We start from the raw sequence: 26,261 nt of genomic DNA, 5'->3' as shown, positions 1-26,261 counted from the left end.
GTTCTCAATGCACCTCCTTTACTTGTGGCGGTGTCCAAAAACATTTCAAACGTTTAGCGATGGGCTACAAGAATAGTCCTGAGGTGTTTGCTGCCCGCATAGTCTCTCTCTTAGAGAGAGTTGACCCGGATGCTTGTTCATATGTGGATGACATTTATCTCACGGATGATGAAATGTGGGAGCATCTGTGTCGAGTTGACCACTTGATTTGTAGCTTTGCGAACTTCAGTTACAAATTCAACTTTGCTGAATCCCACATTGCAGAGTACACAGTGTTGTTCCTGGGCTACGAGCTCAACAATGAAGGTCGAGAGGAGCCTAGCCTGCAGCCGAGATGGCCGCCTAGCTCTTCGGCTCCGCCGACCCTTGCACCTTTCGTCGATATCCTGACATGAATCCTGTACCTCCGAGCTCCGCGCTTACCTGTGCCATGCTCCTGATCGCGCCGCTGTGACTTCGGTCGAGAACGGAGCTGCCCCGGCGGAGTTGAGTCCCCGCTTCCTTCCCGGCCTTCAGAGCGGTCGCAGCCGGGCCATTGTTTAGTGGGGACGGCCGGCGGCGACAACAACGGCAGCGGCCACTGCGGAGAGGGAGGAGCCGGAGCATCGGACCTGGAGCGTGGCGCTGGGATTTCCACAACATCCTTTTCCTCGCTCGGCTGCCCAGCGCGCCCCGCTCGCAACATTGTGTCCGGCTCCCACACATTGTATCCCGGCCCAGCTGGGAGAGGACCGGGATCGCTTCTTTGTGGCAGCCTTCCGCAGCGGACGCCATTTTCCACATCGGTAACCCTGGACTTGCCGGTGGGTTTCCTTTCACTGCAGATTCCCCTGTCCTGGAACCTCTCCACGACCGTCTGTTTCCACGTTTTCTGCACCACCTGGGCCCCGCAGAGAGTTCATCATTTTCCGGACACCGATGGCTGGTGATGGGGACCTGCTTCCCGGGGCGCTCGATGGTTGCTTGCCTAAGATGGAGGACGCAGCTGCACCCTCCATTCCAGATTCACCGCTGGGGCTTCGAGACATCCTGGCTGCACTGGAAGACCTGCGGTTGGCCTTTCGCGACTCTGCTACTGGTTTGGTGGACCGGCTTGATGGGACTTTTTCAGCTGGCCATGATGATTCTCCAGTGCGGCATATTAAGCCACATCTCCAGTCGACTGTCGGTGGATCACCCGAGCTGGGGTATGGGACAGCGACGGGGGGACGCGTCCCAGTGCCCACTGCGGTACTCTTCGGCTCTGCCCTGGAGGAGTCTGGCAATACTGATCCTTTGTTATGGCCGGAGCTTGTGCCTCAGACGCCGTGTTGCCCATCTCCTTTGTCCTTTGGTGCCATGTTTTTGGGAGTCCTCCTGGACTCGCTGTCTGCACATCGTCCGGTTTCTACTTTGGAACTTTTGCATCGTCCCGCTCCCTGTTGTGCTCTCCGTGGAATGGCAGTGACGCTTTCTTTTATCCTTTGCTATTGAGTTTCACTCCGGTTTGACTTGTCTCTTCCACCTCGACTTCTGCAATGGACTCCATGGTGGCCCGTCCCGTCCAGGTTGGCTGTACTGCTATTGGACTCTGTTGGACTGCGGATTCGAAGGGGCCAAGGCTGAGGAAGGGGTTTTTCTTGTTGCAAATTGATACGTATATGGCCGGGACTGGGACTTGTAACTGTTGGAGGTACATGTAGCACGGGTGCTAGGTTGGGGCCCGGGGTTGGGTGGCCGCGGGTAACGATTTTGCTTGCTTTGAATATATCCTTGGCCCTCCTCCGATCAACCGTGACTTTCTTTTTCTTTCTCTTCTCTTTTTCTTCTTCTATATTGCGGGTACTCTTTTGGGGCGACAGACACACCGCTAGGGGGGGGTAGGCCGTAGCCTCTGCATGTGTGTAGGGTGGGGGGTTTATTTCCTTGTTGGTTTCCTTTCTATGGGCCTTCTTTTTTCTTTTTCTTTTCTCCCTTTCCTCTCTTTACCTTATCTATTGTTCTTTCCTCTCTTATTCCTTGGGTCGGTGGGAGGATCGGGAACTTGTGGGTAGTGCTTGGGGATCATCATGTGGTACGTTTATTTTCTATCCTGATTTCATTGAGTGCGATTGATTGCCTTGCGGATAATGCTTGCTGTTTTTCCTGATGATCGTTGCCCACTATAGTCCCAACTGCATTGCTTTGATTCGGATCCTTCTAGACCTGTTGCTATGGACTTATTTAAAACTTTTAAAAATTAAACCTCACCATCCTGCCTCTTGGCGGCACAATTGTGTATAATGTAACCTGATCTACTCGTGCTTGCACTGATATGCTGCTGAGTTGTTTAATTGATTGCTGATGTGCCCTTTATTGTCGAGGCCGGCCTGAGGGTTGTAGGCCCGTATTTGTATGCACATACTGTTAAATAAAGGTTTTCCAAAAAAAAAAAAAAAACAATGAAGGTTGAGGATTGGCTCCTCACTTCTTGGAGAAATGCGCACAATTGCGCGCTCCGACAACTCTGAAAAATTACAGTCTTTGCTGTGATTTTTGAATTTCGGGAGGACATACATTCCCGATTATGCCCAGCGTATCAAGCCTTTGTATGCTTTGATACAACCAAATTTTATGAAATCGAACTGGCTGCCTGAGCACTCGGCTATTCTGCAATCATTGCAGGCTGATCTGCTCGCTTCTAAATACTTATTGACTCGTGATAATCACACCAACCTGGTGATAAAAATCATCCCTGGGACGGTGGGTTTCACGTACCTTACTTTTAACGAGGGAGATACAGTACCTATTGCTTACAAGTCACACTTGTACACTTCGGCTGAAATGCGATTTTCCACTTTGGAGAGGGTTTTGACAGCTGTACAGATGGCGATTCTTAAGGAACGTGCTCTGTCACAGGGAAAGCGCATGTTGGTTGTTACCCCGTGTCCTGCTTTGGAAGCAGTTACGAAAGCCAGTGTACCGAATTCTAAAGCTTTGCACCCTCGGTGGATACAATGGGCGGCTGCATTGACGTCTCCGGATGTCCCGTTCATTTTTTATGCCTCCTTACGGTCGCAGGAGTTTTTGCAATATGAGTTTGTTCATCCTGCACCTTTGGCTATGTGGCCTTTGGAGGATTTCCATTGCATCATATACACTGATGGTTCGGCGCAGGTTGCGCATTGTTTTAAACACGCCAACGTTTCCGCATGCGCCATTGTGGTAGGTGCCATGGGGAATGACGAGTTCAAGTCCAGAGTCGTGCACACGCAGACTCTAGGTGACTGCACCGCACAATTGGCAGAGCTCCGTGCTCTGATGCTTGCATTGGAGTATGCTGATCCTAGTGTGACAACACTTATCGTAAGTGATTCTTACTACGGTGTCCAGTCATACAATGAGAACTTGTTCTTTTGGATTCAGAATGATTTTCGTGATTCCAAGGGTAGCACAATAAAACATAAAATGACCTGGGTCCGAGTGGCTGAGCTTAAAGAGCAGTTACCACTCGTGTTTGTAATTCATACTCTTGGTCACCAGCGCGTGGGTGTCCACGCTGTTGGCAACTCGCTTGCTGATGAAGCAGCGAAATCATCGGTATCGACATAGTTGGTTGCAGCAGTCACACGGTCCAAAAGTAAGATTGATGATGACATCTTGGCGGCTGTTGCTGCCACTGAGAAGGGAGATAAATATCCTACGGGGTTCCCTTCGAAGTACACATACCACTTAAGTCCCGATAAGGTTCCTTATGTGAAAATACCTGAAGTTGGGGAGAGATTGATTCCCAACTCTGATCGCAGACGTACACTGATCGCAGCGGCCCATGAAGGGGTTGCGTCTGCGCATGCGGGCGTTTCAGCTACTGTGTCTGTTACAACAACGTTTTTGGTGGCGGGGACTGTACAAACAGACGCGTGACTATGTCCTTCAATGTGACATTTGCCAGCAGATTAAGCCTTCAACTGCTACGCGTCCACCCCAAACAGTTGCTCATTTCTAATAAACCGTTTGGTTGTGTTTATTTGGATCCCTGCGGTCCTTTTTCTTCTGATACTGCGTACAAGTACATCTTGGTAGCAGTTGATTCATGCACACGCTTTGTTTGGGTCTGGCCTCATCGCAGCGCTGATTCACGGACTGTCATCAGGGATTTGCGTGTCTTTGTAGGGATTTTTGCCTGTGGTATTCCATTCGGATCAGGGTCCTGCTTTCGCCTCTAAGGCGTATAGGGATGCCATGAGTTCGATGGGGGTCCAAGTCAAGTTTTCGTCTCCATACCGACCTGAGGGTAATAGTGTTGTGGAACTAATGAACCGTGACTTAAAGCAATTACTGACAGCTCGAGTTATAGGCACTGGCAGTAACTGGCTGGCCCATCTGAATGGCGTGCAGCGTGCTCTTAATAATCTCCCTAGAAGGTCTCTGGGTGGGCGGACCCCATACGAAATGCTCTTCGGTATCAAGATGTATGTCCCGGACCTTGACCGTCTAGACGCGGTCGGTTCGGGTGCCTCCTTTGACGTAGATGAACATTGCCATGTTTTACAGACTCTACAAGAGACCAGAGACCGTCTTGCAAAGGAACATTTGCCCTCCACGTCGGATGATGCGTTGCAGATCCCGGTAGTTGGCTGGCTACCCCAAGTTAGAGAACTAGTTCGGGAGAAGTTCGATAACAAAAAGGAATTTGGTCCCTCATACCGTGCTCCGGTTCCCGTGCTTGGAGTGAAGGGCACAAGAACAGTCATTTTACCACCTCTTCCAGGTCGTAAGGAAAACAGGTATATCTCCATTGACAATGTCAAAATACACAGAGTGGCCGATTCTTCTTAGCATGACACCGGCAGTCTCATGTCCTTCGATGGTGAGAAATTCTGTTTTGGCCTCTGCTTCGGATTGTGTACCGGAGGTGGCCCTCGAGATGCCTGCAGTTTCCAGTCCTTTGAGTGCTTTGCCTGGTGCTCACCTTGATGATGCAGATTACACCTATCCGTCTGACTTGTCGATGCCTGATTTGCAAACTCGTTTAGCCACAGAATCCCGATTTTTCATTTGACACCGTTTCACGTGCATCAGAGAAACCCACAAGGCTGAGTGCCTATGCGACTTTGTTTAAAAAACATTTTTTAATACCCCCTTGGACTTACATTTGGCTGGGGCTTTTTGCTCTCTATATTTTTATGTCAATTGGTTTTGTGTTTTATTTTTTCCGGTTTGTCAATGGACATTATGTAGAGGAGAGAACATGCATTAGACATCTGAATGGAACTTTAGCTCCTCACCACATTCAGCACACAGATTGAAGAGAGACTTGGCCTTTGTTGACATCACTGCGTGGCCTGTCCTGGATGGAATAGTCTGGGATGCAGTTAAATTTCAAATCCATGGCCCGACTGAAGTTGTTAATGTTCCTATTGTACTTAGAGTTAATATGGGGGATGAGGTTCAACAAACTATACGTTCTGATGATTGGGAAGTTCGGGTCGTAGAGGCTTTATTTGCTGAATTAGAAATATTATGCTGCCTTTGATGCTGAAGATTTATATTTAGAATCTGCTAATTATGGTGATTTGTTTTGTTTCCAACATTTTGGCAATCACTACTTACACAAAACTAATTCTAGGAGGAGTACTGTGAATTATACCCAGTGGGAACATTGTCCTGCTGCTGTAAGAGGCCGCTCAGACACATTTTTGAAAAAGTATACATATTTTACTGATTTTAATCAGTCCAATCCCGCGTCATTTAATTTTTTAAATGACAGACAAATCCAATTCCAAAGTTAGACTTACCAATACTAAGTTACTGTACTCGAAGTCCTTTCTCGACCAGCTTGCTGTTGGTGGCTATGAGTTGTGGAAGGAAACTATTGACCTTAAATCAGTTTGTGGGTTCTAAAAGTTGGCAGGTACAAGGCAATGAGGCTTTTCACTGTGCATGTCTCATCCCAAATCATATGTTGTTTTTGAATTCCACTATCTCCCAGACAACATGCTTTGGATTGGCTACTTCTAAAAAGTTAAATTCACCTTCCTTCCCAGATTTGGAAGAATATTCGGGTTGTGAAAACTCAACTAAATTTTCGATTAGGGAATTGCAAACCCTTTTGCTAAATTAATCTTTTAACATTTCCAGTTTGGATCCCAAGGGTTGGTTAATGTGGCACCGAAGTGCAGACTCGTGCCAGCATCGTTTTTTGGGCCTAGCTGAGGGTTTTACACAAGTCAAAGTAGATCCCCGTTTTGAGTGACCATTCTGTTACCACTTATTCTGTAGGCAAACTATGTCAGAATTGGCTCAAGCACTCTACATTGGAGTCAGTTAAATTGCATTTATCTAAACTGACCAACAAGGTTGACTTGAATTATTTCATAAAGGGCCCGGCTAACGGTAGATCTAAAAGATGGGTCTATGCCATTTATAATGAACTGTGGAAAGCATCACAGATTGAGGCGGCTACCCGCCTTAGGGCCATCGACCAAGCTAATTTAGAAAAGGTGCTTGCAGTTGTAGATAGCATTAATACCCTTTCCTCCCGAATTTACACATTAGTTAAGATTGTTTCATCTGTTGTTGAAATTGTACATGATGAGAAGGAGCTACGCGGGCATCCAAGATGGTCGTGTGAGCAGAGAGCTCCCGAGACCCGCGCCGCCCTCATCGATCTATCCTTTCGATATCCTGATTATTTTGATGGGCTTTTGAAGTACTACTCTTGCTGATACTGCTGCACTTTCCAGGGCCAGGATCGGACTCTGGGAACCATTTCTACGTCGTCCTAAGTTTTCTGGCCTAGCCCCGGACGGGACCGGGTCTCTGGTGCCCTGGATGTCCGAGCTGTAATTCAACAACGGTCACCTGGCATCTGTTCAACCGGTGACGTTGTCACTTTCACTTTCGGTTTCCCTCTGCCACCGAGCTGACTACCTAGGAAGCACTCCACATTTCTGGCTCCGGTAGTCTAACTGTGCTCTCTGACTATAATCCTGGACCGGCGGATGCGATTATCTGTCTAAGTCCTCCTTTGGAGACCAGCGGATCGCTGCCATTTCCACCAGGTCCAGGAAGACCCTTCGGGGTGCTGATTCCAATATGGCGGCTAAACCCGAGACGGAGAAGCGCAGAACGAAGGTGACTGTCCGTGGGGGATCGGTCCAAACTAACGTAATGGACCGCTACACTCAACCAAAGGCCTCCCCCACTGCTGCCGGCCGTAGTCTTGAGGACCCGAGGACGGACCTGGTAGCTACATCGGAGGTGTCTCTTCAAGAACTCATGGCCGCCATTGCTGGGATCAAGACGGACATGGGACAACAGTATGAGGCCATCGTCTCCAAGATTGACACAGTGGTGGTGGATGTTACCCTCATTAGAGCTGACCTAGCCAAGACCAATGAGCGGGTCAAAGCCTTGGACCTCAAAGCCACCAGTCTGGTTACCGACATGGCGGAAGCACAATCGGAGATCGGTAACTTGCGGGCATCACACGATTTACTGGCCAGACGCATGGAGGAGTATGATAACAGGGCCCGACGGAACAACATACGCCTCGTTGGGGTGCCGGAGGACAGTGGTGTCGCTTCTATTGATCTCTTGGTCGAGGAATTGATTGTGACTAAACTTGCTCCCGCAGGCCTCAGTAAGTTCTTTGCGGTCGAGCGTGCGTATTGCTTCCCAGGTGGACAGACCAAGTCGGGGGCTCCCCCGAGGCCTATCATTGCAAGGCTATTCCACTTTCGGGACCGAGACGCCATCCTTCAGGCCTCTCGAAGACATGGTCCGCTGAAATTTGAGAACAGCTCCATTTCCATCTACCCTGACTTCACTCCTCAGGTGCAGCGGCAACGATCGGGATTCCTGGCGTGAAACGCCGACTGCGAGATTTGGGACTTAAATACGCGATGCTGTTCCCAGCTCGCCTACGCATCGAGTATAGAGAACGTACTTTCTTTTTTGATCAACCGGACAGTGTCAGCGACTGGTTGGACTCCTTGCCCAAGGAGGACGCTGGGAGCGGAGGCCCCGGGGGCGCGAACGGAGGTGCATCGGCACAGGAGTGACATTTTGGTTCCTGAGGTTCAATCCTGGGTCGTAACATTTATAGAGTATTGTCTATATGCTTTTAACGTTAGGCCCGGGGGTGGGGCGGGGTCGGATTGTCTCTCCCTTGCTCCTCAGGGGTTCTTTGTGTAGAGTTTGATGAAGGGGCGACAGGCACACTGCAGTTTGGGGTGGCTTCTGAGTCAGCAGGGGTGCAGGGTGGGGGGTGTTGTAACGGGTTTTGGTTGGGGTTGGGGGGGAGGAGTTCTGGTTGTTCTTTGTGTTATGTCTATGGTTTCTCACATGGTATATTTTCATTTGCTAGTATCCTTAGTACTGGGGATCTGGGAGGGGGTGGTTCGGGGGTTCTACGGGGATGGGGGTGGGTGATATGAAAGTGCTGTCTTGGAACGTTAATGGTCTGGGTGACAGGATTAAGCGTGGTATTGTGCTTCAATTCATTAGACGCCATTCTCCTGATGTAGTTCTGCTGCAGGAGACACACTTGATAGGGAATGCTTGTATGGTCCCGGATCGCCGAGGTTACCGATTGGTGGCACATGCGAGTTTCACTTCCGGCTCCCGGGGGGTTGGCATAATGGTAAAATCCTCCATGCCCCTAGAGATGGATGAAGTCACACTTGACAACCGGGGCCGATATGCTGCTGTTTCGGGGAGGTGGGAGGGAATGCTGATTGTTATTGTTGCTGTTTATGTTCCTCCGGGACTCCAGGCTACTACATATGCTGACCTTGGTAGGACCCTCCTTGGGCTTCCAGACGGTGTCCTTATAATGGGTGGGGACTTTAATTTGGTGGTTTCGGGCGAATGTGACCGGCTACCCCCCAGGGTTTTGCCTTCGTCTCAATTGTGGCTGACTGAGTTGATTGAGACCTTTGGGTTAGTGGATGTCTGGCGGATGTTGCACCCTACACAAACCCAGTACACTTTCCACTCAGGTGTCCACGGCAGCCTTTCGAGGATTGACTATTTTCTGATGTTAACTGCCAATACCTCCTTGGTGCGTGGGATCCAACACCTTCCCAGGGGTATCTCTGACCATTCCCCCCTGTTGCTTGAGGCATCAGTGGGAGACCATTCTGGAAGCAGGGTTCCCCCTATTCATCCCTGGCATTTTAGGAATCCTCAGCTTCGCTCAGACCTGGTTAAGGCCATTGACTGTTATTTTGATGAGAATGAGGGATCAGTTTCTTCCCCTACTATCCTTTGGGAGGCTTTTAAGTCCGTCCTAAGGGGTTCAGCGTTGTACTTTATTGCGGCTGATAAGATCAGGAGAGAAAATGTGTTAGCTCTTGAGGCAGAAATTACTTCGCTTGAAAGTGGCCTGGGTGGTGACGATACCCCTGCTATGTTACACTCCTTAGCGCTGAAACAGGCAGACTATAGAGCCCTGGTGACTGACGCTGCTGAAGTGATGCGTATGAATCAACTGGGCCGGCTTTATGATGTGGGCGATAAGGCCAGTAAGTTGTTGGCGTGGCTGGATAAATCTGAGCGACTGAATCGTGTTGTGCCCGTAATAACTCGTGAGACTGGAGTGTGTGTGACTGATCCGGGGGAGATTGTCGACTGTTTTGTGGACCATTTTCAAACAGTATATCGGTCGGTGAGTGATCGAGACGAGGCCGACTCCCGTTTGCTTCTGCGTGATATCGCGCTTCCCTGTGTGTCGGAGGAAGATAGCTCCGCCCTAGATGCGCCTATTACGGTGGATGAGATTGCCACTGCCATTCGGTCCTTGCGATCAGGTAAAGCAATGGGGCCCAATGGATTGCCTATCGAGCTATACAAACTGCGTCCGGACAAAATGGCGATCCATTTGCGCGCAATGTTTGCTGAGGCTTTTGAGGCGGGCAGCCTTCCTCCCGACCAGCGTTTGGCCACTATAGTAGTCATCTACAAGGACGGCAAGCCTCGTGATCGGTGCACCTCATATCGCCCTATCTCGTTGCTTAATGCCGAGCCTAAGATTCTGGCTAAGGTCCTTGCTAATCGCTTGCTGACAGTTATTTGTGACCTGATCCATCCTGATCAGTCCGGTTTCATTTCTCATCGGAATACAGCGCTTAATCTCCGCAGACTTCACAGCGTTCTCGCGAGAGCTGGGACCCTTACTGAACCCGCTGTTGTGGCCTCCCTGGATGCCACGATGGCTTTTGATACCATTGAGTGGCCATATTTGTGGGCGGCCCTTTCGAAATTTGTTTTTGGCCCTACCTTTATCGCGTGGGTGCGACTCCTGTATGAACAGCCGCTGGCCCAAGTCGTTGTTAACGGCAGAGTATCTGAAAGAGACACGTTAGTGATAGATTCCTTACCTTAGAATATCCCCAGGCGTCAGACTGGATCCGGAAACTTTTGCGTAGCAATACCCCTGCACGCTGGTAGGCGTCGTCTGCGGCTCCGCGTCCGTCGTCGGCGTCGTGAGCGCCGGGATGACGTCTTCGGAGTACTTAGACGGCGCCCATGCGCGCTGACGTCAGTTCTTCTTTTTTCCGCGCCAGCTAGCGCAGATCCGGAAGAAGCTCTACCCCCAGTCACTTTTTGACTGAAAAGTTTTTCGATCCTTTTTGATCTCCTCTTAGTCGACTGTCTCGACTATCGGTGCCAGGGATGCCCGGGTTCAAGCCTTGTTCGAAGTGCGGCCGACTCATGTCGGTCACGGACCCCCATCGCCGGTGCCTGAAGTGCTTAGGCCTCGACCACGACGATCGAACCTGCGTCGACTGCCGGGCCCTGACGTCGAAGGCTAGGCGGGAGCGGTCCCGCAAGCGTCTCGAGCTGAGGCACTCGGCCCCGCGCCGCTCCAGGTCCCGGTCCCGGTCCCACGGGAGGTCGAGGGACAGGTCGCGAGGTCGGAGTCATCGACGTTCCGGAAGTGGACACCGATCGTCTGGTTCCAAGTCCTCAGGTAAGAGGCATGAGAGGTCGGAACGACACCATCGGTCCTCCGACCCGCCCCGACGCTCGCTCGATGCGGCCGGGGACTCGGGCGACACCGCCCACGCGGCTCCGCGGGAGTCGCAAGCGTCGCCGCCTGCCCCACACCTTCGGGTCCCTGGGCACGGCGCGTCGCAGGAGGAGGTCGAGAGGTACCTCATGGCCATGAGGGCCCTCCCTCCTCAGTCGGTTCCCGTGGCGCCTTCGGGCCGATCGGCTCCGTCTGGAGGTCCTTCCGGGTCGGGCGCTTCGGCCCCGACGATGTCGGGTGCTTCGGGCCCGGCGCCGCTGGCGACCTCGGTCCCGGCGCCGCGCGACCTCGCTGGATCCGGCTCCGGATCCGGGACCTCGCCGGTCGACCTTACGACCTCGCCGGCGCCGTCCCTTCAGGTGTCGTCCCCGGCAGCCGATGTGGTTGCCGACCCCAATGTTTCCTACGGTCCTACTCAGGAGTCGGAGGGGCGCCGCTGAGCGCCGATTCCGTCGGCCTTTGGAGACTTCTATCTCCACGAGGAGGCCCTGGCTGTTAATCCTGGTCTCCAGGAGCCAGGTGACGAGGAGCAATGGGAGGGGTCCGAGGACCCTCTGGCACGTGATTGCCAGTCGCATCAGGACTGGACATATGAGCTTGGGGAGGCCAGTGGTATTGACACCTCGCCAGACACTGGATTTACGTCGCCCCCGACTGTGGCTTCGGAGGCGGGTTCTGCTTACAGCGTAGTGTTGACGAAGGCAGCTAAGGCCTTAAACCTTCAGCTCCCCGTCGCGGCCGTGAGGACTAATCTCCTCACTGAGGTCCTCAAACAGCAGTCCGGCTCCGCGGAGCCCCTCCTGCCGTTCAATGAGGCCTTGTGTGACGTTCTGCTGGGCACTTGGTCCAAGCCCGCCACAGGCCCCCCTGTGGACAGGAACGTGGCCAGACGCTACCGCCCGGCACCGGGCGACCCATGCTTTTTGTCCACCCATCCCACCCCCGAGAGCCTGGTCATCCAGGCCTCTAACTCCCAAACCGCATTTCCGTCGGCCCCGCCCGACAGGGAATCCAAGAGATATGAGCAGTTCGGGAAGAAGGTCTTCTCGTCTGTGAGCCTAGGGCTACGGTCTGTGAACACCAACTGTCTCTTGGGCCGCTACACCCACACTCTGTGGGACACGGTTGCGGAGGTGCTGCCACAATGCCCTGAGGAGGTCAGGACTAAACTCAGCCAAACCCTTGCGGACGGCCGAGATGCGGCACGCTTTTCTATCCGGTGTGGGCTGGATACCACGGACTCACTGGGCAGGGCGATGGCAACGACGGTGGCGGTTCGACGCCACGCCTGGTTGAGGTCCGCCAACTTCTCGGCCGATGTCCAGGCCACCCTCCTGGACATGCCGTTTGATGGCCGTCGCCTCTTCGGCGACAAGGCAGACCATGCGCTGGAACGTTTCAAGGACTCCAGGGCCACGGCCAAGTCCTTGGGCCTTACGGCCCCACGCCAGCAATCGGGTGCCTTTCGCTCCTTTCGTGGCCACGGAAGGGGCGCCCCACCACGGACCGTCAGCCACGCGCTGCAGAATGTTCAGCAACGCGGTGGCGGACGTGGGAACCGCCGTGGCGGTGGTCGGGGCCAGCGGCGAGGCCAGTCCACACCTCCCTCAGCAGCCCCCGCCTCAAAACCTTCCTAGTCCGAGTTTTCAGGCCCATGTGACGCCTGTGGGAGGCAGGGTTCGCCATCACCTCTCCCACTGGCATACAGTCACTTCGGACAGGTGGGTGCTGCAAATTGTCCGAAGGGGTTTCTCCCTCCCCTTCGAGTCTTCCCCTCCATCCATGCCACCTCAATACCACCGTGTGTCGGGGGATCACTTTCAAATTCTGCAAGAGGAGGTTTCGGCCCTCTTGGCCAAGAGGGCCATCGAGCGCGTTCCTGGGCCAGAAGTAGGACGTGGTTGTTACTCCCACTACTTTCTGGTACCCAAGAAGGGCAAAGGGGGCCTACGCCCTATCTTGGATCTGCGGAACGTCAACGGCTTCCTCCGGACGGAGAAGTTCAAGATGCTCACTTTGGCTCAGGTCCTGGCTGCCCTGGACCCGGGAGACTGGATGGTAGCGTTGGACTTGCAGGACGCCTATTTCCACATCCCCGTCCTGCCGGCCCACCGGCGTTACCTACGGTTCATGGTAGGCCAAGAGCACTTTCAGTTTACCGTGCTCCCCTTCGGCCTTGCCAGCGCCCCACGGGTGTTCACGAAGGTGATGGCGGTGGTCGCAGCCCATCTGCGCAGGCAGGGGATATCAGTCTTCCCCTACCTCGACGACTGGTTGTTGAAGGCGGGCTCGCCCCAGTCAGTCGTCAGCCACCTCCAGACTACGGCCGACCTCCTGCACTTGCTGGGGTTCTCCATCAATGTGCCGAAGTCACACCTGTGTCCCTCTCAACAGCTCCTCTTCATCGGAGCGGTTCTCGACTCGGCGCAGTTTCGGGTTTACCCACCCGAACAGCGGGTTCGGGATATTCAGGCTCTGATTCCCGTCTTCAGGCCCTTATCCCGGGTCTCGGTCAGGTTGACGCTGCGGCTTCTGGGGCTGATGGCCTCCTGCATCCTTCTGGTGCGTCACGCCAGGTGGCGGATGCGGGCTCTGCAGTGGGACCTGAAGTTTCAGTGGGCCCAGCATCAGGGCAACCTGTCCGATCATGTCCTGATCTCAGAGGGCACTGCGAAGCAACTGCAGTGGTGGCTCACGGACCGCGACTGGGTCAGTGGCAGACCCCTCTCCCTACCCCAGCCGGAGCACGTAGTTGTGACGGACGCGTCCCTCCAGGGCTGGGGAGGCCACATGGGAGAGGCGGAGATCAGAGGCCTCTGGTCTCCGGCGGAGTCCCGGCTCCACATCAACCTTCTGGAGCTGCGGGCGATTCGTCTTGCACTGAAGGCATTCCTCCCCTCTGTCAAGGGGAGCGTAGTGCAAGTGTTCACCGACAACACCACCGCCATGTGGTACTGCAACAAACAGGGCGGTGTGGGGTCGTGGACCCTCTGCCAGGAGGCTCTGCGCCTCTGGCAGTGGCTGGAACATCAGGGCGTGACCCTGGTGGCTCAACACCTGGCAGGCTCTCTGAATGCCAGGGCGGACGAACTCAGCCGCCGGTGCATGATGGATCACGAATGGCGTCTGAACTCGGACGTGGCGCAAGGTCTCTTTCGACAGTGGGGAGAGCCTTGGTTAGATCTATTCGCCACAGAAGAGAACGCGCAATGTCAGCAGTTCTGCGCGTTGGAGTTTCCAAGGCGGCACTCGCTCGGAGACGCTTTTCGTCGCGAGTGGAGCTGCGGTCTGTTGTACGCCTTTCCGCCTATACCACTTCTGCCCAGAGTGCTGAAGAAGATCAGGCGCGACCGGGCCCAGGTCGTCCTTGTGGCTCCGGACTGGGCACGAAGATACTGGTATCCCGAGCTACTCAGCATGTCAGTCGATCCCCCGATTCGTCTGCCTCTTCGGGAGGACCTTCTGTCGCAGCAGCAGGGGACGGTCCTGCACCCGAACCTGTCCAGTCTCCACCTACAAGCTTGGAGATTGAGCGGCGGCAGTTGAGGCCATTTGACTTGCCTCCCGAAGTGTGTGATATCATTCTGGCAGCCAGGCGTCCCTCCACAAAGTCGGTATACGCCTGCCGGTGGAACAGATTTGTGGCATGGTGCACAGCAAAGGCTGTGGATCCTCTCTCTGCACCCCATTTCGGAAGTGCTGCTCTTTCTTCTTTCCCTTGCCCAGCAGGGCTCTGCTCTGGGCACTCTTAAAGGGTACCTTTCTGCTCTATCAGCCTTCTTGAGGCTACCAGATCAGCCTTCTTTATTCAAGTCCCCTATTGTGAGTAGATTTCTGAAGGGCATCACGCACATGTTCCCTCCTGTTCCCTTCGTGATGCCCCAGTGGGACTTGAATCTGGTTCTCACCTACCTGATGTGTGCTCCCTTTGAGCCGCTTCATAACTGCCCTCTTCGTCTCCTTACTCTAAAGACGGCCTTCCTGGTTGCCATCACCTCTGCCAGGAGGGTGAGTGAGCTCCAGGCTCTTTCTTCTTCTCCACCTTTCCTGTCTGTTCATCCTGATAAGGTGGTGTTACGTACACGACCTTCCTTTCTGCCCAAGGTTGTCACGGCCTTCCACATCGGGCAGTCCATCACTTTGCCCACCTTCTTTCCGCCTCCGCACCCCTCGAAAGAGGAGGAGAGGCTCCACCGTCTGGATCCAAAACGTGCGCTCTCCTACTACCTAGATCGCACACGCCAATTCCGGGTGGATGACCAACTCTTCGTTGGTTACGTGGGCGCGAAGAAGGGAAAGGCTGTGCACAAGAGGACCATCTCTAGGTGGATCATCTTGTGTATTCAAGCATGTTACTCCATGGCGAGGAAGGAGCCCCCGGCTGGATTGCGGGCTCACTCCACTCGTGCCACGGCAACGACAACTGCCCTGGGCCGCGGTGTTCCCCTGCAGCACATCTGTCAGGCAGCCACGTGGGCCTCGCTGCACACGTTCGCAAGACACTACTGCCTGGACAGTCAAGTCCGGAGGGATGGCTTCTTTGGCCGTTCCGTCCTCCAGGACTTTCTGGTGTGATATTGGTTTGCAGACCCACCACCGGGGTTGGTATTGCTGGGGTATCTATTCTAAGGTAAGGAATCTATCACTAACGTGTCTCTTTCAGATGCACAAGTTACTACTTGTGTAACGATATATCTGTAAGAGACATTAGTTAGTGATAGATTCCTTACCGCCCACCCATCCTCCCCGTTCTGCGAACCGATATCTAGGGTTAAGGTCATCCCCTTTCAGGGCCCTAGTTTCATGGCACCAGTGTTAGTTCTATCATGGCTCTGCGTATCTGGCGCGGAAAAGCTGTGTTATCAGAACTGACGTCAGCGCGCATGGGCGCCGTCTAAGTACTCCGACGTCATCCCGGCGCTCACGACGCCGACGACGGACGCGGAGCCGCAGACGACGCCTACCAGCGCGCAGGGGTATTGCTACGCAAAAGTTTCCGGATCCAGTCTGACGCCTGGGGATATTCTAAGGTAAGGAATCTATCACTAACTAATGTCTCTTACAGATATATCGTTACACAAGTAGTAACTTGTGCATCTGGACCGTTCTCATTGGGGCGTGGCACCCGACAAGGATGTCCGCTCTCTCCACTTCTCTTTGCCTTGGCATTGGAACCACTGGTGGCGTGGCTTCGATGGGAGCCCTCGATTAAAGGGATCCGGTGGGCACCGGACCTGGAGGACCGCGTCTCACTGTACGCAGACGATATTCTGCTTTATTTCACCTCACCTCAGAAGTCCCTTAACGTGCTCTTTGATGTTCTTACCTCTTTTGGGAAGAACTCGGGGCTCGTTATTAACTGGACCAAATCGTGTGTGTATGTTATAGAGGGGGAGCTGCCTCCGCTACCTCGTAGATTCCCGATCCTGGTAGCAGAGTCTGGGTTCAAATATTTGGGGATTTTCATTTCCATGGACTCATCTGTGCGATATGACCGTAACCTCTATGCTCCTCTTCGTCGCCTCAAACAGGATGTGCGGAGGTGGCGTGGCTTGCCTCTGTCCCCATTGGGACGTGCAGCACTTTTTAAAATGATGTCCCTTCCCAGATTTCTGTATGCCTTAAAAAAAAATTTGACCCTGTTCCCTCCCGTTACTTTCGCGAGGTTGAATGTCTTTAGAGGCAGCTAATTTGGGACGGGCGAGCCCGTATCTCCTTATCTAAACTCACGCTCCCGTGGTACGATGGTGGCATAGCCCTCCCGGACATCAGACGTTACTATTGGGCCTCACAGCTCAGCGCGATTAATCACGCGACGTACTCCCCGGGGCCCACTCCCGCCTTTGCTATGGATAAACTCCTGTTGCCAGGTGGTAACTTTAATAGGGCCTTCTACTCGAAGGCACTATTCCGCCTTCTGACTGGACCTACGAAATGTGCTGTGCGTGCATGGAAAGATGCGACTGTGGCCACAGGTTGGAGTGATAGATTGACGCGAATGACTCCGTTATATAACTCAGAGCGGTTGGGTGGCCTGTGGCGAACAAAAGGGTTTGATAGATGGGAAATGATCGGTATTAGCAAGGTGGAGGATCTTTGGGCCGGTGGCACAATTAAGTCCTTCAAGGCCCTGAAGGTGGAGTATCAAATGGATGACAGGGAATATTTTCGCTATCTTCAGGTGCGCCACGCCTTGCTCTCTGTTTTCCCCCCTGGGACGGATATCCCCCAATCATCCCCGCTTGAGGATCGGATTCTGGACGGCCATGTGCCGGACAGCACGATTTCTCTAATTTATAAAAAAACTTATCAATACCAGGGCTGATCTCCTGGTGAGGCTTAGGACTTCTTGGACGGCAGATGGCCTCGAACTGGATGACGAGGACTGGCAAATGGCGATTTCCTCCCCCAAGGAGGTGGCCATTCCGGCCCGCCTTCGCTTTGTGCAGTTAAAGATCCTCCACAGAGTTTCCATGACTGGTACACGTCTGGTTCGGATGGGGTTCTCGAATGATGGGCTGTGTAAGCGTGGATGTGGTATGGATGGCACCTTTCTTCACATCCTATGGGAATGTCCAATGATCGCCGCTTTCTGGTCCAGAGTGCATGATGTAATGGGACGAGTCACCGGGGTTTCCCTCCTCCCTGAGGCGAGGCACTGCCTGCTTAATGTATGGGAGCCTACGGATTGCATGGCTGCCCAGACTTTTTGGATCACTCTGGGCAACATGGTTGCCAAGAGAGATATAGCGCAGCTCTGGGGCTCACACAGACCACCTGGATTAATTGCTTGGAAAGAAAACATGGACTGGTGCATGTTTCGGGAGAAGACGGTATATGAGGCTCGGGCCGGCCCAGGAAATGGGGTAGAATTTGGTCACAATGGAATGAATACCGAGGAGACATTTGTACCCCACCACTTGATTTTACTGTTAACATCCCCTCGTCCCTGTAATTGACGTTCCTAAAGACTGGCTACTATACCTCTTCATTAATCCTTTTCGCCCTCTCCCCGCCCCCCCACAAGGTTGCTTTTATTCTTTTAGATGGATTTCCCCCTCCCCCCCCTCCCGTGCCCTAGACATTGTTCTTACCATGTTAGTGTTTGTGTTGTTTGTTTCAAATTACATCAAAATTATAAAATGAAACCTACGATATCCTTTTTCTGATGTTTTATGCCAATACACCGTAGTGATGTTATTTTTGGCTTTTTCTGCAGCGCAAGGTGGCCTGATATGTTGTCGATTGTCATAGCGGCCGGCCCGAATGGGTTGTAGGCAGACGCTGTGTACTGTGCGTACGAAAATAAAGGTTTTAAAAAAAATAAAAATAAATTGTACATGATGAAGTGTCTGTTTTATACCATGGTCAAAATCAATTGTGTTCTGTTATGCAGTTTGCGTGGACCTTGCAGACACTGAAACATGGAAAAGTGCCTTGGACCTATGTTAATGTTTCCTCTCTGTTTGCACCCTTTAATTTGACTGAGAAACAGCATTTGCTTTCCATGAGAGATGCTTCTTTTTCAATGTTGCACATTCAACGCCTAGAGTCTTTGCCCTTCTCAGTGGCAGAAGCCACAGCGGCAACGTGGCTCATCCACTGTTTGATTACTCTCCCTTTCGCGCTTTTTTCAGTTTTCAAATTGCATGAAGTGTTTTGCCATTGGCAGATACGTGCGGCTCGGTACCTCCTACTTGCATGAAGCCTGGTCGCTCCCTTTCACTTATAGATGCCTTAGGGACGGAAAAGAGGTATATCTGAATGGAGATGAGTGTACAGAAACACCGGATCACTTGTTGATGTGTAGACACATACAATTGCATGGTTCATGTAACCAGGACCGCCCTAATTTAGCATGGGTTTTGAAAGGTACACCGATACCTGCTATAGTCCTGACTTTTACCTTGTTAGTTAACGGGAGGTATTTACTTTTAAACAATGAGGATTGCTGTGGGCTATTGAAAGGCATAGCTTACGTTGTAACAGTCAGTGAGCGTGTTGTTTGCTGTAAGAATGTGCTTTATCCACCCCATATGGTAACCTGGATATTTCCATCTGGCCGAGAATTCCGGCCTTGAAGTCAGAGTTCAATAAGATGAGCAGAATAAGAGCCTTATTGTCACAAAAAGAAGTTGCCCTGACAACTGCTCGCGAAACATTTGTCCTTCACGTTGCTAACACCCGCACAGAAGTGCATGCCTTGTTGAATACTGACCTTCCTTTACATTTTGGTGAACTGATTCACACAATCTTTAACGCATCCTCCACTTCGGGGCTGGCTCATTTTTTTTTTAAGTACTAAGCGGTGGTTTAGGGACTTCTTTCCAGAAAATATTTGGAGTCATTCCTGCTTTCCTTCACTCAATATTCTCTGATCTATTTAGTGGACTTCTTGTTTTGCTGGCACTGGCTGCTGGTTTTTTGTTACTGTTTTTATTGCAAAATGGATGTCCATCCTGCCTTCAAAAACGAGCTGGAGCAGTTAACACTGTTTCGCAACAGGATGCTTGACTTCTATGGTGTGCTGCCTCTTGCCACTTTGAGTGCATCATATGGATTATCGTTTCAATTTTCCTATTTCACCTGTGTCCAGCCTGTATTTCATTGCCTGAGCTGTGATTTCATGTGGGCCCTGGATTTGTGTCTCTGCAATTTGGTGTCTCCTGAAGTGGATTATGATAATCTCATGAGTCCCTTAGTTGCTCATGAATTGCTTTGTTCTGATGGAGGGATTATGGCCTTTGCAGCGATACATGGAATTCTGGGTCGTTGGAATATTTTTGCAGCTGCGCAAGATTTCTTGGCGCACAGCTTCATTGAGAACCAACCGAGTTGTCCTCTGATGGTACTAGAGGCTCCGGTACTTGAAGAGCATGTGTGTTCTTTTTTTCTCTATTAAATTGGATGGCTGAGTTGTTTTCGGATGATAACAGTGACTTCCTTTTGGAAGCGGTTGCTGCTTATTTCGCCTACTCAGTTTTAGGCTGACTCTTATTGAAGCTATTGATGTCATAATTTTTTTCTTCTCTCAAACTTTTTCCGATCTTTTATTGACATTTTTTTTAAATGACAGACCTATTGGCTTTACTAACAGTGGACATTACAATGTAATGCTGGTGAGATTTTGGATTTTTATGTGGACACATTTTTTTTTTCCTCTCCTACTCTATTTCGAACTGAGACTTTTATTGAACTCTGATTTCAACAATTTAGTCCCTTATCCTATCTGATACGTGCTCGATCAAGGGAAGGTGATATATGGATAGATGTGGCCTGATTACTGTGTTAAGTTAGCATGAGATTTTTATGTGTTTAAACGCCATTTTTCCTTTCTGCTGCTTTTTGCACACGACACGCGTCTGCTGCTTTACCTTTGAGCCTAGTAAAATGTTTTCGGTTCATACGAGATTAATATGTTCCACTGATATCAGCCTTGCTTGGAGAGCTGTGTCTGTACAGTGAGTGCTGAAACCTTCAAGGATATCTCAACACAGTAGTTGTTATGAGCACTGATCTTCGCACGTCCCTAGACATAACTTACATGCAGCTGCAGCCAAGTTCTGGCTTTAGGCGCGTTTTATATTGCCTTGCACAAGAGCATACAAACACACTTGATGGTGCTTCAAATGCAGAGAGCTGGTCGCTGATGATGTGATCCCTAACCACTAGGATCTTGAGGTATGGGGCCGCTCTGCTAAAACCCACAAGAGACCTTCTTAGATATAATATAATATACTAGCTAGGGAGGGTGAGAATTAGGTTTTGTTAAACCCTATTCATTTAGCATAATACTATGCTTGCACCGTTTGTGTTCTATGGACTAGTGGCTATACTGATTACCTTATTTCTTATAATATGTTTGCTTGTATTAGCTAAGATACTGCGCTTGAGAGCACTGCATTAGTGAATAAACATTTCAAATATGCATGTGTCCTCTTTTACTCTTGGTTCTGGACTGAAATGATTGTATAGCGAAAGAGTGTTCATGTGTTCCACGTAACCTGAGGTGTACTAAGTTCATGTTCTGGTTTGTCTAAGCACTGGGAGTGTATGATGACCAATGAGACACTGATTGCTAGTCTGGTAGGGGATTTTTGGGTACTAAGGTGAGTTTTGGGACATCCTAATTCACTGAGGTTCCAAGCCTCTATGCACAGTTCTGTCTGAGCACGGAATCCCTGCGACACCCCTTACTCCTGCTGCAACTTAAAAAAACTTTTAGGAAGCCCCTTACTATTTCCCTCTCCCCATCTTGTTTTCCCATCCTGTTTTCCCTTCTTACCCCTTTATCATTCTGGTCTTTAAAATCCATTGTTCCCATTGTATTCAACATATATAACTTCTACACTACCAGCTCTCCTATCTCTCTTCAACCTCAACTGCTATAGCAATGCTTATGACATCCAAATCCTTCTAAAGCTTGAACGCCAACCTGCCCTCTAAGCATTTACTTTGATGAAAGAACTATACATTGAACACTGAATGTGAGAAAAACCTGAAGCTCAACACCCCAAAACTGAGTTTCTTGCGTGTGGAAACAGGAGAGATCATTGGCATGCAATCATTTATCTTTAGTGAGTAGGACACCCCAGCCCCTCTATTCTGCCGAAACTGAGGAAGTTGTATTGATCATGGACACCCAACAATCCCTTATGCCACAAATAAGCCAAATGGGCAAACATATTTTTCACATGATGGGAATTGTAGATGAATTTTTCCGTACCAGAGGAGTTTTTCCATACCTGAGTTTTCTGTAAAACAGGCCACCACCACATGTGTACTCTCCCTCCTATACTATGCAAATAGACTGACATAGAACTCTACTCCTAATACTTGAGGAAACTACGGAAAATTCACATTTGGCCATCAGACATCTGCTTAACCTACCGATCTGTTCCTACATTATGCCTAGCATCACTTTTTTTTTTGGGTACGTTGGCTATTGGGCACAAGTTTTGATTTAACCTAGGAGAAATACATTAGAGATGGCTGTATCTATACCACTTCCAATTCTCAATAGACCTTATTCAGCAGCTGGGCCATCCAGACCAATTTTTTTTCCACCAGGTCATAGTAACTATACATTAGGAGCTTGTTTATGGTCTTGAAGGAAGAATTGCCATGATGCCATCACTCAGTGTTACTGGCACTTGACGTTGAAAAGCATGTTGATGTGTTGAGTTGGTAATGTTTGTTTCAGGTACTGAGGAAGTTTGGTCTGAGAGGGGCAATGATTAAATGGATCTTTCTGTTATATGTGATACTTTCAGGTGCAGTCAGTGTGGGTAAGGATTGCATACTGTGTGACTAGAACCAGGGCTTTACTTCTTTAAAAAAACTAAATGCTGACTCTTTGAACCATTCTTTATTGGTAATAGGGCATTTCAGCCTTGCAATTACCCGACTTTACTTGGCTAGAAGATCTAGCATAGTTGTAAGCCTGCAGGAGGGCTTTTGAATGTCAACCACACACTAAAACAATACAATCAATGGCTTAAGAGGAATGAGGACTGATACTATTTGTGAGATCACGTACAACTCCTCTTTTCAGTTGTCAGTGACTGCCCTTTCTGTTTGTCAGAAGACAAGACTAATAAATGAGGGAAGTCAATGGGGTATACTGCTTAGTGAAGGTATTGATTTGTTTGGCTCGACTAATATACTACTTTCTGTCAGATTTGTATGGCCTAAGATGATGGCTATTAAAATCGCCTTTCTCAAATTTGAGTTCATAACAGGCTTAAAGGTGAATTGGTCAAAGTTCTTCTGGTTTCATGTGAAGCATCGACTACATCATGTATCCTGTCAACTTGAGACCAGACTACTCTCCTATAAAGATGAAAATCAAACACTCTTTGTTACTTGGGCTTCTGGGTGTACCACACTGATGGAGTTTGACTGGGTGCCAACATAGGAATTGCGACAGTGGCGCTACGTACCCAGATTTTCTTCTGTAGAATACTGCCACCATCATTGATTGGAAGAGTTACTTCGGCAAAAATGATGATGTTTTCCCGCCTTTTGTACTCCTTTGCAAACCTATCAGTATTGTTGACTAAATCAATATTTTGCAAGCTGGAGATCCTACTGGAATATTTAGTGGTGGGGGGGTAGATGAGTAGACTGCTGCTCAAGCTAAAACCAGTGACATGTGGTGGACTGGTAGCACCGGACGTCCATCTATATTAAATAACTGCAGCTGGGGGAGGTAGTGCTTTGGTGGAGTGATCTGCAGCTGTAGAAGGCTAGCAGCCCCTAGACTACAATTATTAAGGGCAGTTTACTGCCCTTAATAATTGTAGTCTATGGGCTGCTAGCCCATGTTGTTTCCCCCAACTGTTGTCGGTAAATTTGACCTGGTTGCAGGTAGTGTTGCACAAACATGTCAGATGATTCCTTACACTGCTGATGCCCCGGAATGCGCTTTCTAAACGGTATGGCTACTACACACCACAGGACCTGGTAAAATGGGAAGAGATTGGGATTACCACAGTAGGCGATTTGTTAGAGGACAGCTTGTCATTAAATTCCCTTATGACACAGTATTGATGCATAGAGGTCAATTCTAACTGTGTAGAGCACTGATAATCCTATTAAGTATTGTACATTCGAGGCACTGAATCTCAGTGTCATGAAGTGATACACTTCCATATGAGATGGGAGATTACTGATATCATTGCTCTGTTGGGCATTTTAAGAGATCTTGAGGATTACCCTCGACTGCTAGAGGGACAAATGAGAGACTGATGTAGACAGAATCCTGAAGAACAAAGAATGGGAATGCACAATAGCTTATCCTCACAAAGTATTGTGAAATGTTAGATTTAATTCAATTTAATGTCCTTTATCGAGCTTATGACATCAAAGATGATAATCAAGATTTCAACTCTGTGGGATTCCTCTTGATGTAGGCTAAAGGAGGGGGAATTCTTGTATTAGTGCAAAATGCCTGGAAATTACTAACTATTGCTGGGAGATCATCATACTTGAGAAGTTAGTGGGGCAAGGTTATTTGAGAAAGAGTGTTGCATTTTTGGACTTTTATCTCCATCCAAATGGTTGGAAAGTCAAAACGAGTTTCTTGGACCACTCTCTACTGATAGTTTGAAGAACATTAACAATGGCTTGGGAATCCCAAGTAGCTCCCTCATCAACAAGCATTGGCATAGCCAATAGGTCTCGCCTTTGGGACATTATAAGTGTTTAGGCATACAACAGTTGATGTTGCACCAAGCATATTATGCTGCATAATTAAATATTTTTAAAGTCCCAAAGGCGAGACCTATTAGCTAAGCCAATGCTTGTTTAGTATTTGTTTGGCATTTCACTAGCAAGTTACCGCTTATTACGGTATTTATTAAATAAACCAATCGATACACGTTTACTTAAGGTTTAATATAAGCTATTGATATTAATATACATTCACAAAGTGGGATATGATTCTAATCATAGAATGTCCCAAATATGCTTAAAAGTGGAATTACAAGCCATTTGTCTCCGAGCCATGCAGTTTGTCATCAGCAGTTCTCCCATTTTCCACACGAGCAGTTCAAACATCAATTGTAAAATGTCCTAGTTTGCAAATGTTTGCCACATAATTATGGCTTTGCTATATTAGCCATATAATACATTATCGCTGCATAATCTGAGGATTTAAACAAAACAATTATTTGTTTCTCCAAAGGATTAAAAGTTACAAAAAATTATGACTTGTGTTACTACTGCAAAACGGAAGCACTATGGTTTTAAAAAGACCATATCCCTGAACACTGAGTCGCAGTAAACATTTATTTTTATAAACCAGAATAAGGAAAACGGCTAATAATAAGGATCAAATTAAAAGTTTTCCACACCACGCATCAACCAGGTGCCCTTGCTCTACCAGGGAGTTGGCTGCTGTTAGCGTTGGCTAAAACGTAAAACATGCCCAAAACCGATGAATGCAAAAACAATGTGAGCAAACCACTTGTGAGGACTGTTGTTTTGAGAAATTATAGTCTGCATCGCCATTATTCTTGTTTTGTCAGCTCGATGGAAAACTGCAACACAAAGAACACTTATATGAACAGATCTGTTCAACAATTCAAATACCATTTTTTTCAAAGGCCTTTATAATCTAAAAATTGAGCTTAATTAGGAAGCATGTCAATGTCAACTGTTCCTTCCAGCCTTCAGTTTTAGTCTCTTTTAGTTAGATCTGGCTGCAGTTACCAATACCCTTTAAGCACCATAACAGAATTGTCCAATTGCAGAACGCCCTCTGTCTGCTAGCTAGCTACACACTTGCTTAAAGACTTAAAGGCCTATAAATCCTGCAATAATTTAGTGCATCTCGGGTGTGTGACGTCAAAATAATGTGCGAAAAAAAGATTTCCAAATGAACCGAGTAAAAACAATTAAACACACTGAGGCCTGGATGCAAGAGGCGAACACCCAAGGCATCCAGGCAGCGAGGACCGGGCAGGACTGTAGGACACAGTGAAGGAGCACCCGGACAGAGAGCTGCAGGTCTGGGATCGAAGGAACTACTGCCCCGGACTAAGTCAAGGGACATAAGGATAGCTATGGCAGGCGTCGGGCAGGAGCGCAGAGCAGAATTTGAAGCCCTGGACAGAGTGACAGAGCATCCGGGCAGGACTGTAGGACAGAGTGAAGGAGCACCCGGACAGAGCTGCAGGTCTGGGATCGATGGAACTACTGCCCGCAAAACTTTGAGAGCAATATTTACATTTTGCCACATGTCAAGAACAAGCTCAAAAACTGAAAAGGTATAACAAAAAAACCCAAGAGATATGTTTCAACCTACCAGTCTGCGAATATCTCGCTCAGACTCCCTCTTTATTCTATTAACTTCATCCTGATGAGACTGGTAAGTAGAGTGCAGGCCAGCAGCCTTCATCTTGCTGGCCGCGCGAAAGTGTAAGTGATCGTGAGGCAGCTGCTCGCGTGCACGCAGTCTTGAGGCCACCAAAAGCCTGTGGTGGCACTTTGAAAAGCCGCTTACTAAATGTCTCGCAGAGCAGCGCATGCGCTGGCTCAGCGAGACTTAAAAAGGAAGCAGCAGTCAAATGCTGGGCTGAGTCAAAAAGCTATGCCCTGCATAGAGAGGAGACGAGCCCTAAAGAAATTTCTTATAGCGCGACAGTGGGATGAGTTACATATAAATATCAATAGTAGTGATTTCAAACCGCCATCCCATTTCAGTTGACAAATAACATATGGTATTCTGTAGGGTCATTTTTGATTTGGCCAATAAAAATAA

The 26,261-nt window shown here is 49.5% G+C and overlaps 1 protein-coding gene across 29 annotated transcripts in view; it reads left to right on the top strand.

Annotated features, from left to right (window-relative positions):
* MAP4 (microtubule associated protein 4) overlaps positions 1–26,261 on the top strand; it is a 1,807,860-nt gene that overhangs the window by 967,200 nt on the left and 814,399 nt on the right. The window lies entirely within an intron of this gene.

This window comes from Lissotriton vulgaris, chromosome 10 (assembly GCF_964263255.1).
Source record: "Lissotriton vulgaris chromosome 10, aLisVul1.2, whole genome shotgun sequence".
NCBI lineage: Eukaryota > Metazoa > Chordata > Amphibia > Caudata > Salamandridae > Lissotriton > Lissotriton vulgaris.
Note: the sequence above shows the minus strand (reverse complement) of the source record. Positions and strands in the feature narration are given on the sequence as shown.